At 42.2% G+C, this 12978-nt stretch overlaps 1 protein-coding gene across 2 annotated transcripts in view; it reads right to left on the bottom strand.

Moving 5' to 3' along the window:
* elf1 (E74-like ETS transcription factor 1) overlaps positions 1-12978 on the bottom strand; it is a 212492-nt gene that overhangs the window by 148267 nt on the left and 51247 nt on the right. The window contains exon 2 of one of the 2 annotated variants that reach the window (XM_078412279.1): positions 6147-6239. The gene's annotated coding sequence lies outside the window, so the exon portion shown is untranslated. Of the gene's footprint in view, positions 1-6146; positions 6240-6631; positions 6740-12978 lie in introns of those variants that run through there. The other variant, XM_078412280.1, reaches the window with a different exon arrangement.

Genomic DNA, 12978 nt, shown 5'->3' with positions numbered 1-12978 from the left:
GGGATGACAACACTAGATCCATCGGAAAGCACCTGCAGTGTTCCATGGAGACAGAGTCATACAGCGCAGAAGCAGGCCCCTCATCCCACTGAGTCTACATCAACCATCAAGCACTAATCTCACTTCATTCTCCCCACATCCATATTAATTCCCACAGATTCTGGCATTCGCCACCTCGACAAGAGCAATTTACACTCACCGAATAACCTTGGGATGTGGTATGAAACTAAAGCACTGGAAGGAAACACACGGGGAAAACGTGCAAACTCTGTACAGGCAGTACTGGAGGTCAGGACTGGACCTGGATCACTGAGGCGTGAGGCAGTGGCTCTATGAGCTGCACCACTCTTCCACCCTGGTGCTGCAGTGTGTCTTCGTCAACATTGGGAGACCATCCCCTCCTGCAGCTTCCAGGTGCAGAGACGGAGAATAACAGAGAGCTCAGACACGTCGTGAATGAAGCAGGAAGTGCCCACTCTCTCTCTCTTGTTTTCTGTGTGGTGGGAAGAGTGTTTCTAAATAAATGGCCCATCATTTACTTTGAATTTTTAATAATTTTTATTTTGTGTTCACATTGTTAAAAAAAATGTTTTTAAATGCTTTGGGCATTTTTGTACCTTGGCATTTTCTCCACTTTGGACACACTTCTCAATGAACAACCTAGGCCGCCAGATAGACACACAGACCGGCACAAACACTCAAGCCATAGAATGATTGGTCACAGGACTGGTAGTGGAGGCAAATACTGAAGAAGCACGAGCGACAATTGCGAACAGCCTCTGACCTGTGCTACATGCAATCTGCAAGAGTTCATCCATTCAGGTTCCGTCCCATAAAATAAAATCAGCCATGATCTTGTTGGTGCAACAGGTTCACAGGGCCAGATGACCAACTCTTACGCTCAATTCTTATAATCCTCTGAATTTCAGGAGCCGGGTTCAAAATGCAGTCACTTTCTATGACACATTTTGGGCTGAATTTCTACTACATGGATTCCACAGAAGCCCTCAACTTTCACTGAAGAAAGATGTGACCCCATTAATAGGTAATCGTCCGATGAACCTAGTAATGTAATCCAAAATTTAAGGCATTTGAAGGAGAAGTGTGATGACAGCAGAACAAAGTCAATTTGTTTTTAAGTTACATTTAAACGGAATATCACAAAAGTTATGAAAACCTATTAAACTTAGATTTAAAACATAGGTTTGGGACAGAATTACCCAGACTATTGCAAAATGAACAGCTAGAACAAGTGTACATCTGGCACCTGGAACCAGTATAAGCTTTTCAACAAAGTGGGTTAGCAAGGGTGAATTCAGCTGAGATTTGACTTCATGTTAATGGGACACTGCATTTATCTTCCACTATAATAGTATAAAAATAATTAGGAAGAGCTAATTAATTATTCGAAAAATATAATAAACCTGATTCTGAATTTGGCTTAATCAAGTTATGAATCAAACTAGCTGTTAGTTACTAATATAACTTATTGCCCACACTTATAATTAACAGAATAAATTGCATGCCTGGGTTTTATCCAGACCCTGTGGAAAGTTATAATTACAAGTCAATTCTTTTATAAAAAGGTATTAAATTAATAGGCTGCTAACTTTACAAGAAATTCCATGTCATCAGTTTTGATCATTTCACCCTGAACGCTCAGCATTTTGCTGGTAAAGTAAAGGGCAACTTGGTCAGAGTCTTCCTCGGGTTTTGCTGGTGTGGTCTCATCGAGATTGGGGACAAGGAATGAAACATAGGAATGGTAACAAGGAATGGAACATAGACACAAAATGCTGGACTAACTCAGCGGGACAGGCAGCATCTCTGGAGAGAATGCGTGACGTTTCAGGTCAAGACCCTTCTTCAGACTAAAGGAGGATCTTGAGCCGAAACATCACCATTCTTTCTCTCCAGAAATGCTGCCTGTCCTGCTGAGTTACTCCAGCATGTTGTGTCTACCTTCAATTTAAACCTGCATCTGCAGTTCCTTCCTTCACAAGGAATAGAACATTTTGCTTCTTAAAATACACTTAAAATGCAATCCCTCCATTCAGTATCTGAGCAGAAATAAGAAAGCATCACATTCTCCAATCACTCAGACACTTATGACCTCTTTAATTTCACATTTAAATCTGCTTTATGGGGGCAACATTTAAAAATCTATGAACCTGAAGTATAATGCAATTTAGACAGACACAAAATGCTGGAGTAACTCAGCAGGACAGGCAGTATCCCTGGATAGAAGGAATGGGTGACATTTCAGGTCACGAAGAAAAGAAGGGTCATGACCCAAAACGTCACCCATTCCTTCTCTCCAGAGATGCAGCCTGTCCGGCTGAGATACTCCAGCATTTTGTGTCTATCTTCGGTGTAAACCAGTATCTGCAGTTCCTTCTTGTACAATGCATTTTACATTTATTCATATCATTTTTAGATAACCATTATCGTGGTGAACACAGATGTAAAAGTAATCCATTGGGGAACATTATACAAAAGCTTTAAAGATTCAGAACGGAACCTCACCCAACGGAAAGTAAAAGTCATTCTCCCCCTGAGCCTGTGTTGCAAGAGAAGAATGAGCACTCAGATAGTGGTCGGATCATTCTCAGACCAATAACTGAAAAACATGGCAGGTGTCTCATTTCAAATAAAATAAATTATTAAAATAATCAACTTGTAGAAATATTTTATGAAAGCGAAATCTTATTTGACAAATTTGTAGAGGTGAGGATGTTTTTTAAATGGCTGGATAAAGGAGAAACAGTAGATGTTATGTACAGTATTTGGATTTCAAAAGAACATTCAACAGGCTGCTATATGAAAGGTTATTGCACAAGATAAGAATGTAGGAGGTTGGGGGTAATTTAGTGCCATGGATAGGTGTAGCTTACTCTGAAAAAATAGAGTTGGGATAAGTGGGCCATTTTCAGATTGGCAGTCAGTAACTAAAGTGGTGCTGAAATGATCAGTCCTGAGATCTCAATTCTTGATGATTTGTAACAATGACAGATGAAGCAACCACGAGCACTGCAGTATATTTGTTGATGATAGAAACATGGATTAGCAAAGTCTGAGAGGTGGGGATACAAAAATCTTCCAATGAATGTAGATGGGTTAAATAGTGGACATGAAATTGGCACATGGAGTGTAATGTGTGAAAATGTGAGGTTACCCACTTTGAATGGAACAATGAAAAATAAAATTATTATTTGAGAAGAATGAGGCTATGAAATGTTGTGACACCAAAGAATATGAGATCTGAGAAACACAAATAATCAGGATGCAGGTACAAGAATTAATTAGCAATTCTAATGGAATGTTTGTCTTTATTTATTGTCAGGAGTATAGAGGATTAAAGCTGAGAAGTGCAGATGCAACTTCATAGGGCATTAGTAAGAAAGAAGCTGAAATGTTGAACACAGTTTTAGACTCCATATTCAAGGATAAATATAGTTGCTTTGGAGGCAATGCAGAGAAAATTCGCAAGGTTGATTCCAGGTTTGAAACAATTGATTCATGAAGAGATTACTCACTTTCAGCCTGTCCACACTGGAGTTTCAAAGAATGAGAGATAATGATTTAAAATATATAAGCTTCTGATGGGCACTGACAGGGAGAATGCTGAGAAGATGTTTCTTCTGATTATAGTTTTTGATCACTATTAAGATGGAGATAACAGGATTTTTTTTCTCTCAAAGTTGTGTGAATCTTTGGAATTCTCTATCCCAGATATATGAGGAGGCCAAGTCATTGATTACATTCAAGGCAGGGATTGACAGACACTTAAACTGAGTGTGTGTCAAGGGGTATAACGAGAGTGTGTTTACACCAATTAGATTAAACATGACCTTTTTAAATGGCAGAGCAGGCTTGAGAACTGTTCCTCTCCTTCTGAAACTTGTTACATCAATTGACATTAAGGAATTGGTGGCTTGGTGAGAGTGAATATGGAGCTGGTAGTTGTCACCATTCATTTGGAATAGATAGTGAATCACTTCAATGGATAAAGTTTTTGATGGGTTAGAGTTGGAAACAAAGTAAGATACGCAAGTAGTGCAGCAAAGAAAATCACTGCCAGACAAATTCAAAAACTCCAGGAAAGAGCCTGGTTTTGGAGCCTTAACCCAACTGATAATATTTGAGGAAAGGGAGCCTCAAACTGGACCAGCAATATGCAAAGACAAAGGGAAAGGGGAATATGTTTAGTTAAACCCATAGCAATAGGAGCTCATTTAGAAGAGAGAGAAAATCATTCATCCTTATCAGTAGGACCAAGGCCAGGAAGTATATTTCATAGTCATAGAGATTTACCGCATGGAAACGGGCCTTTCAGACTAGCATTTCCATGCTGACCAAGATGCCCCATCTACACTAGTTCCACAAGCCTGTGTTGACCCATATCCCTCTAAACCTTTCCTCACCATGTACCTGTCCAAATGTCTTTAAATGTTGTTGTTGTACTTGTCTCACCTCCCCGCCCCCCTCTCCGACCCCCCGACCCCCTCCCCGACCCCCCACCCCCTACCCCCACTCTGGCAGCTCGTTCCATAGACCCACCACTCTCTGCGTGAAAAAGTTGCCTGTCAGGTTCCTATTAAATCTTTCCCCTCTCCTTATTTAAGTGAGAAGGGATCAAAGCAGTGGGTGATGTCCCATGAATGAGTGATGCTCCAAGTGATCCAGAGGATGGGAAGAAGAGAGCTACGATGGGCCTGGCATAAATGAGGTTTACCTGATAGCCAGTGGATATGTGGTGGCAGAAGAGCTGAGGGGGATGACTTAAACTTACTGCAGAACCATTCAAGGTCCTTGTATGTTGAGCTGAAGATGGTGGGAGCACAGGAAATGAGGCTGGAGATTGAAGAGAAAAGGCTGAGGATATAGGCAGGGGTAATCATACTCGATTATGGCATTCTTAACATTTAGCAGCCTACCAACATAAACGTAAAAGATCACCTCATAACTTTGACAAGGTATCCAGGGGCAGTCGGCACCTGCAGCACCACACCCACACAACACAATGACAAAACAATTAAAAGTTCATGGTATCTATTTTGAGAGTCAGTCTGCAGAACAACAAAACCCAAAAGCAAAACTGTCCGTGCGACAAGCACACAATATGACACACATTTTATATTTTGAACTGTATTGGGATCTGGCTTTTCAATAAGATTTAAACAATTGCAAAATCAACAGTTTGGCCATTTAGTGGACTTGGAATCAAACTCCCTTGATTAGCTTCATCAGTGGCAAGCACCTTCCACACTGTCTCAGCCAACAATATCACTCTTTAAGTAAATAATAGTCAGGTGACACATTCGTTAGCAAACAAACCAGCCCAAATCCACCCACTGCATATCACTCCACTAATGGAAGCATTCCATAGATAAAGACATGGAAACATATCCTCTTTGCAACCTGTTCTTGTACAACCGACTTGCTCTTTGTTTCCCTAAATATCTCCCAGATAGAAATTCCATCTCTAAACAAGCCCTGAAAATAGGCTCTGCTTCTCAGAGCCCAATGATGTGCCAGGTAAGCCAAAGTTCCAAGGTTCCTCCTAAATGGGGAAAAAGTAGGGAAATGGAGGGAGCACTTAACACACCTGCTGTCCTGCTTTTGGACAATGGTCTGATACAGACCTCTTGGTGTCAATGGTGACCTTTGGGCCACAAGTACCGAAAGGAACAAAATGGCAGCCATTGGGAAAGGGAGCAAGGACGAGTGGAATGGACCAGACCAGGGTGCGGTGAGGCCAAATGGGGAAAAGGGAAGGTTGGCAAAGCAATTAAACATGTCAAACTGATGAGAACTAAGCCAATACCAACAAAGCTTTGAATATTTCTTTCACTCCCAGTTTCAAAGAAGTGGAGAATGGACCTGCAAATCAATGGAGTTCCCGCAAAGCTACATAGATTTCACATTAAAAACCACCAGCACTAAAGTCGGCAGCAAAAGGGCTTAATAGTTAACAAGCAAGATTATTGGAACCTGGGCCGTTCAGCAAAGACGAGTACAACTGCACAACAACTGAAGTTTCTACATAACTCACAACAGTGAATGCGAAACCCGATTTAATGCAACACCTCCCTCTGGAAAGACCATAAATAAGAAACACGAAAATACATCAAGTGATTGAATACCTCAGGAAGCAGAGAGTTCCATGCCGCTCCTTGTATCCATGTATCTGTTTATGCACGCAAATAAAATTCCAGTCAAACGCAAAGAAACCACACCTGTGAAACAGCAGAACAACGAGATGTGAAACCCTACTCCGAACAGTCTCACAACACCGAACGGGAAGTCAAGCAGTTCCTCTTTCAAAACTGTTTTTTCTCCTCTTTGCCCCAGAAGTTTCTTTTTAGTTTGTTGACTGCTGACAGAAATGGCTGAATTTGAAGAAAAAAAAAAGAACTACAAGTTCAACTGCCGCTGCATGGTGTTTCACTATGACTCACACACCAGACACACATACATAGAAGCAAGCCGGTTCTGGGTGAGGCACACCTACGCACATCAGTCACCCAATGGTTGTTGTCGGCTTCTTATGCAAATTCCTGCAGGTGAGGGAAAAGACATTTCTCAGTGACACACAGCAACTGGAAGCCAGTTGAAAGCCTGAGCATACCTGAATTTCAGGGCGAACAAGCACAGATGACAATGTTGTTTCTCTGTATCTCTCTCTCTCACACATTGGCTCTCCTAAGCGACACGATATGTGTTCAAACTTTACTCAACGCCCTCCTCGCATGCACCCCCCCCCCCCCCCCCCCCCCACACTTCTCGTCAAATTGAGATTATGTTGAAAAACACATCTGAAGGGAGTGGCACTCGTAAGCAGTCTGTGAGATATGACAACTGGGTAAAACCTCTTAAAGGGGTAGTGCATTCTGACAAATTCTGTGTGGAATCTATTGCTGGATGTTACAGTTGTAATGATATTAATACGGCTGTGAATCCCTGCTAATAGAGAGAGTGAAGCAAGGACAGTGGAAGCTTTCAACATTTTGAAGTGTGGTAGATAATGTATTGGGTTTAGGGCAAGTTTTGATTCTAATTATTCGACTCTATGGTGTTAATGGTCCTCCACATTCCCTTTGGTCTACTCATGCAACCTCTATTAATCCCATTGTAACATCCCTCCAATCTTCAAGTGTGCTGCGCTAGCCTTTTAACCATTAACCACCCTCCAACCTCCACAACTGTAATTATATCATTACACCTTTAACCCAAGGAATGTGATGTTTCAAGTCTCTGGTGTGGCAATGAACTGAGCTTCTTCCGAGTCATCTAAAGCTATCAATTTGGTTGCTTCAAGCCCTTTGTAATTTGCTTGAAGAATGTGGGTATTGCCGGCAAGTTGCGCAATTATTGCCCATCCCTCACTACCCTGGAGAAGGCAGCAGTGAGCTGATGTGCTGAAAGTACTCCCACAGAACTTCAAGGATTTTTACACACTGATGATAACATCACATTCAAGGGAAACTGATTTTTTTTCAAAACTTGGGACTGCTGACTTTGTCCTTTTCAGAAAGACAGTTTTAAGAAGCGTTGTGGAAAGAGCAATTGAGAGTTACTGCAGTGCATCTTGGAGACAATGTATGCCATCAAGCACTGGTGGTGGAGTGAAGAAGACCTATGGAACATGGGCACCAAACAAGTGGGTTGCTTAGTCTTGGGAGCTTTGTGCTACCAGTCTAGTTGCAGCTCTGTTCAACCCAGCAAGTTGACAATGTTTCATTACACTCCTGCCTTATAGAATGTAGATATTGTAGTCATCTTTGGATGCCAGGAGATGAGTTACCCGATGCAGGTTATCAAACTTCTAACCTACTCTTGCAGTCATGGTATTTATTCAGCTGATCTTCTTAAGTTGCTGGTCAATAGTGACTCCCAGGACATGATGGGATTTGAGAATAAGGATGTCATATAATGGCAAACATTTAGAGTCTTGTGAAGGATGGTCTTGCATTTAAATTACATAGATATTACTATCCATATATCTGCCCAGGCCTAAAATAGATTATGTTGGAAAACAATGCCATACGCAGTATATTGTCAAGGGGTGCATAGTGAAGGTAGGAAAATGGAGTTACAGTGCAGATGATATGCATGGCAGGCTCTGAAGGCTGGGTGACTGTTCAGAGACCTGACATGTTGCTGACAGGCCTGTTCATCAGCAAATATTTGACTTTACTGTGTTCCCGACTGTAATATGTGGGTAGGGTGAAAAGAAGTCACTTTGTGAAATCAGCATTCTGAATCTCACTGAAAAATGGTGTTGTTAGTTTGGGTCAACATTTCCACAAGTTGCACAGACAAATTTAAAGTTGCTAAATCACCCCTCTGGCTGCAAGTAAGACTTTACAAAAGACTGCCATTAAGTTTGATAACTCTCTCCTTAAAAACATCAGGGCATTTTTAACATTGGAAGTAATTGCACAGTAATTAATCATTTGTTTTCCAATTAACCCTTTCAGTATCAAGCTCCAATAGTTAACGGTTGAATCCGGAGTAGTGTGTTCTGTTCTGGGCACCAAACCTCACAAGGTCTTTGGCTCAGAAAGGTTGGAGTAGGGATTCACCAAATTGACTTCACGCCAAAGAGAGCTAAATTAGGCACATCCTCTTTGTATCATCTTAAGTGAGATATAAAGGGATAAACTAACTGAGGTATACGATTAAAAGATTTAACAGTATAGATTTTCGAGAAACCATTTCCTGTAGTTGAGTACTTGTGCTGAAGAAGGGGGCCACCGCAAAATTGAGGTGGTTGTTCAGGACGAGTAACAGGAAATAAAGCACATGGAAACTCAGAGTCTTTCCCTCAAAATATTGCATCCAGGTCACTGGCTCTGTGAGTCAATAGCTCTTACCAGCCGTGCCACTCTGCCGTTCACATCATGAATTTAAATTCAACCAAGTCTTCTGTCTTTGACTTTGAAGAGATATTCTTGCACATTGCAGCACTGATTGAAACTTTCAAGCTGCGATTGATAGACTTTTATAAAGTAATGGGTATAAAGTCTGCAAAACCAAGGTAGATAAATGAAGTTGCAATGTAGATTAGCCAAACTGAACTAAATGGTGGAATAAGCCATTGAGATATCGAGTCGTACAACATGACACAGGTTTTTCAGCCCACCAAATCTGCACTCGCCATCGTACACCCATTTACAACGATCCTGCATTAATCCCATTTTATTCCCCCTGCAATCCTCATCAACATTGTACCAGATTGTTCAACTCACCTAAGGGTAACTAGACTTAACCTCCCAACCCTCATGTTTTTGGGATGTGCAAGGAAACCAGATCACCTGGGCAAACTTCACATATACAGCACTGGAGGACTGAACCTGGGTTTCAAGAGCTGTGAGGTAATAGATCTATTTGTCCCACCCAGGTGTTTGAACGACATTCTTTACTTTTTATGTTGCTAGGTCATTATCCTCTATATTTCTAGCCAATCTGTTTCTATGGTATTCAATGTAGAAAGAACTGTGAACAATTAGTACTATCCCTTTACATCCAGACTCAGAACATCAACCTTACTGAACCAATTTAACTTTTCCATTTCCAACATCCACTGCAGGTGGCTTCTATAAATGAAGTGTCCAATTCAATGTCATATTGCAGGTAACTTTGCTTACCAAGGAATCTGTGCTCCAAAGTCAAAGACAGAAGACTTGGTTGAATTTAAATTCAAGACCTGAATAGCACGGTTGGTTTCACTGCGCCAGAGACCAGGGTTCAATTCTGACCTCAGGTGCTGTCTGTGTGGCGTTTGCATGTTCTCGTGTGGGCTTCCTCCTGGTGCTCGGTCCACATCCCAAAGACATGTGGGTTTAGAAGTTTATTGGCCTCTGTATATTGCCCCCAGTGTGTAGGGAGAGGATGCTAAAGTGGGATAACAAAGAATTAGTGTGAAGGGGTGATCAATGGTCGGTGTGGACTCGGTACACCAAAGGCCCTGTGTTCCTGCTGTATCTCTAAACTAAACAAACAGAAGGTTTCTGTTCAAACTCAAAGAGGCATACAGTTCTTCATATATAAGCATGACCAGAACAACAAGGCACTAGAATAATGCTGAGGCAGTCATACATACAACACAGCATCTCTGTGGTTTAGGGCTATTTACAGAGTAGATATATTCCTTTCTTCATAGTTTCACTGTGGATATGCACATAAATAGCCAAAATAATTTTGAGAGGTTTATTCATGACAATACTTCAAAGGCAGTTCATTAGCTGGCAACAACAAATCCATACTCTGACTACACTTTAAAAATGTTCAGAGAAGTTTTAAACATAATCGTCGGAAGCCTATGGGATTCTGTTGGCTGTACAGCTGACCCCAGCTTGTATTTTCATTTGCTAATAAATTAGCCAACCCAATCAAGCCAGAGTCCCACAGGGCAGACCGGAATAAAACAAAGCCACAAGTTCCTGTTCTCGATACATTCAGTTCCTTTACAAAACTAAGACAAACCATGTTAAATAGAGTTTAATAATAAATTCAAACCGGTCACTTCTTTGCTATTCGGTGTCCAGCTAGAGAACATCTGGAACATTCTGGCAGATCTATGAGAGGTGCCTGTGAAATTGCCCTCTGGATCTCTATCTCTTGACAAGAAGTCTGCAGTGAAAGCAAAAGACATTGGCCTAGAAATTCTTCCTCGCGAGGAAAAACATGATCAAAGTCAATACACTGAAAGCCAATGTATGTTTTGTTCATGGTACAGCCCTGCTAGGTGTTATTGCTCTCAAAACTGGGCATCAGGCACAGTAGGGCTAACCATGCACAAAGGTCTTGCCAGACCTCTTCCATTAGAGTCATGGAGCCACAGAGTCATTTCAGCCACAGCATGAAAACAGGTCCTTTTACCCAACAAGTTCACCCCAACCATCCACTGAACAGATTACTAAATTGGAAGGTATCACAAAATACTGGAGTAACTCAGCGGGTCAGGCAGCATCTCTGGAGAGAAGGAATGGGTGACGTTTCGGGTCGAGGCCCTTTTTCAGTCTGAAAAAGTTGGAGAAGTGCAGAAGTGGTTATGCACAATGCTGTCTGGATTATAGGGTATGAGCCATAAGAGGAGATGGGGAAAACTTGGACTGTCTTCTCTGAAACCTCCGAAGTTCAAGGTCGACATAATAGAAGTATGTAAAATTATGAGAGGCATAGGTTGGCTAGAGTCAGAACCTTTTTCCGCAGAGTGGGAATATCAAAGACTAGAGGGCATATCTATAACGAGAGTGGAGCAAACTTTAAAGGAGATGTGTGGGGCAACTTAAAAAACAAACAGAAAAGATGGTGGGTGCCTGGAACACATTACCAGGGCTGGTAATGGAGGCAGAAATGATAGTGGCGTACAAGAGGCCTTTAGATGGGCACATGAATATGGAGGGATTTGAAGGATATGCATCATGTGCTGGCAAAGGACATTGGTTTAACCTGGCACCCTGTTTACCACTGATATTGTGGGATGAAGAGCTATTGCTGTGATGTGGTGTTTTGTGTCTATTTCTTTAGTACTAGTCACGTCTCCTGAGTTTCAACATATTGTTTCAAGATTGAAATGATAATAGCCCAAAAGCAAATTGCAAGGCATTTTATCAGAAACTAGACTAAGTGGACCCATTGCACCCTCTCCTCCCCCCCCTCCCCTCTCCCCCACCCCTCCCCTCTCCTCCCCCTCCCCTCTCCCCCTCCTCCCCCTCCCCTCTCCCCCTCCTCCCCCCCCCACCCCTCCGCTCTCCCCTCCCCTCTCCCTCTCCCCCACCCCTCCCCTCTCCTCTCTCCCCCTCCTCCCCTCACCCCTCCCCTCTCCCCTCCCCCCCTCCTCCCCCCCACCCCTCCCCTCTCCCCCCCTCCTCCCCCCCACCCCTCCCCTCTCCCCTCCCCATCCCTCCCTCCCCCTCCCCTCCACTCCATCCCCCTTCTCCTCCCTCCCTCCCTAAGAGATAGATTTAAACTTTAAAATGTGAATAACTATAACACAGATTTCAATGAAATTTCTTCCATTAGCACCAAAGGGACGACGGTAAGGTGGGCCTAAAATTGTCGCGCTATCGTGTACAGTTTTGGCTGTAGTTCAGGAACAAACAAATAAAACAAACGGGAGTTTTAGTATATAGATGTTACTCGGGCAGTGAATCAATATTCTGGAACTGCCTATCTGCACAATTGTGGAAAGATCATCACACAAACCATAAAGGTAACACCACCTCAGTCCAAAGGGCAACCCGCAAAGGCAATAAATCCTAGCGTTGTCAGTATCACCGCCATCTCAGAACTCATTGTTAAAAATGCTCTAGTACTTGGATTTAGCATATCGCAACACTAAAGTCGGACTTCTAAACAGAAAGTTTCCAAGCACCAAATTCGAAGCAAGTTGAATTTATTGTCAAATATGCAAGTGCAATGAAACCTCGTTTGCAGCAACAACACAAGCATATGGAATCTGACAACACACAACTGGTGTTTCAATTATAGAGAAGTTATACAAATTCTGCAACACAGTAAAAGGAAAAAGTACTACTTGAAAACACAAGAGATTAGCGCACAACACAATTGGAACACAAGTCCGTAGAAGTGCAGGAGGTGGTCCACAGTGTGCCGTTGCAGAGGAAGGATGAAGGTTTCGCAGGTTGGTTCAAGAACTTGATAGTTGTGGGAATGTAACTGTTTCTGAACCTGGTGACTTCAGGTTCCTATACTACCTTCCCAACGGAAGTTGCGAGAAGCGAGTCAAGTCAAGAGTCAAGAATGTTTTATTGTCATATGTCCCAGAGAGAACAATGAAATTCTTACTTGCAGCAGCACAACAGAAAATGTAAACATAGTACACTGTAAACAATATAATAAACAAGAAAAAACATCAGTGTGTGTTCAGTGTGGCTCAGTTGGTGATCCTTGATGATGGATGGCACCTTCTTGCGGCAGCACCTCATGTAGATGCTTTGGATGGTG

This window comes from Rhinoraja longicauda, chromosome 15 (genome assembly GCF_053455715.1).
Source record: "Rhinoraja longicauda isolate Sanriku21f chromosome 15, sRhiLon1.1, whole genome shotgun sequence".
In the NCBI taxonomy this organism is placed as follows: domain Eukaryota; kingdom Metazoa; phylum Chordata; class Chondrichthyes; order Rajiformes; family Arhynchobatidae; genus Rhinoraja; species Rhinoraja longicauda.
This window is presented reverse-complemented; position numbering and strand designations above follow the sequence as displayed.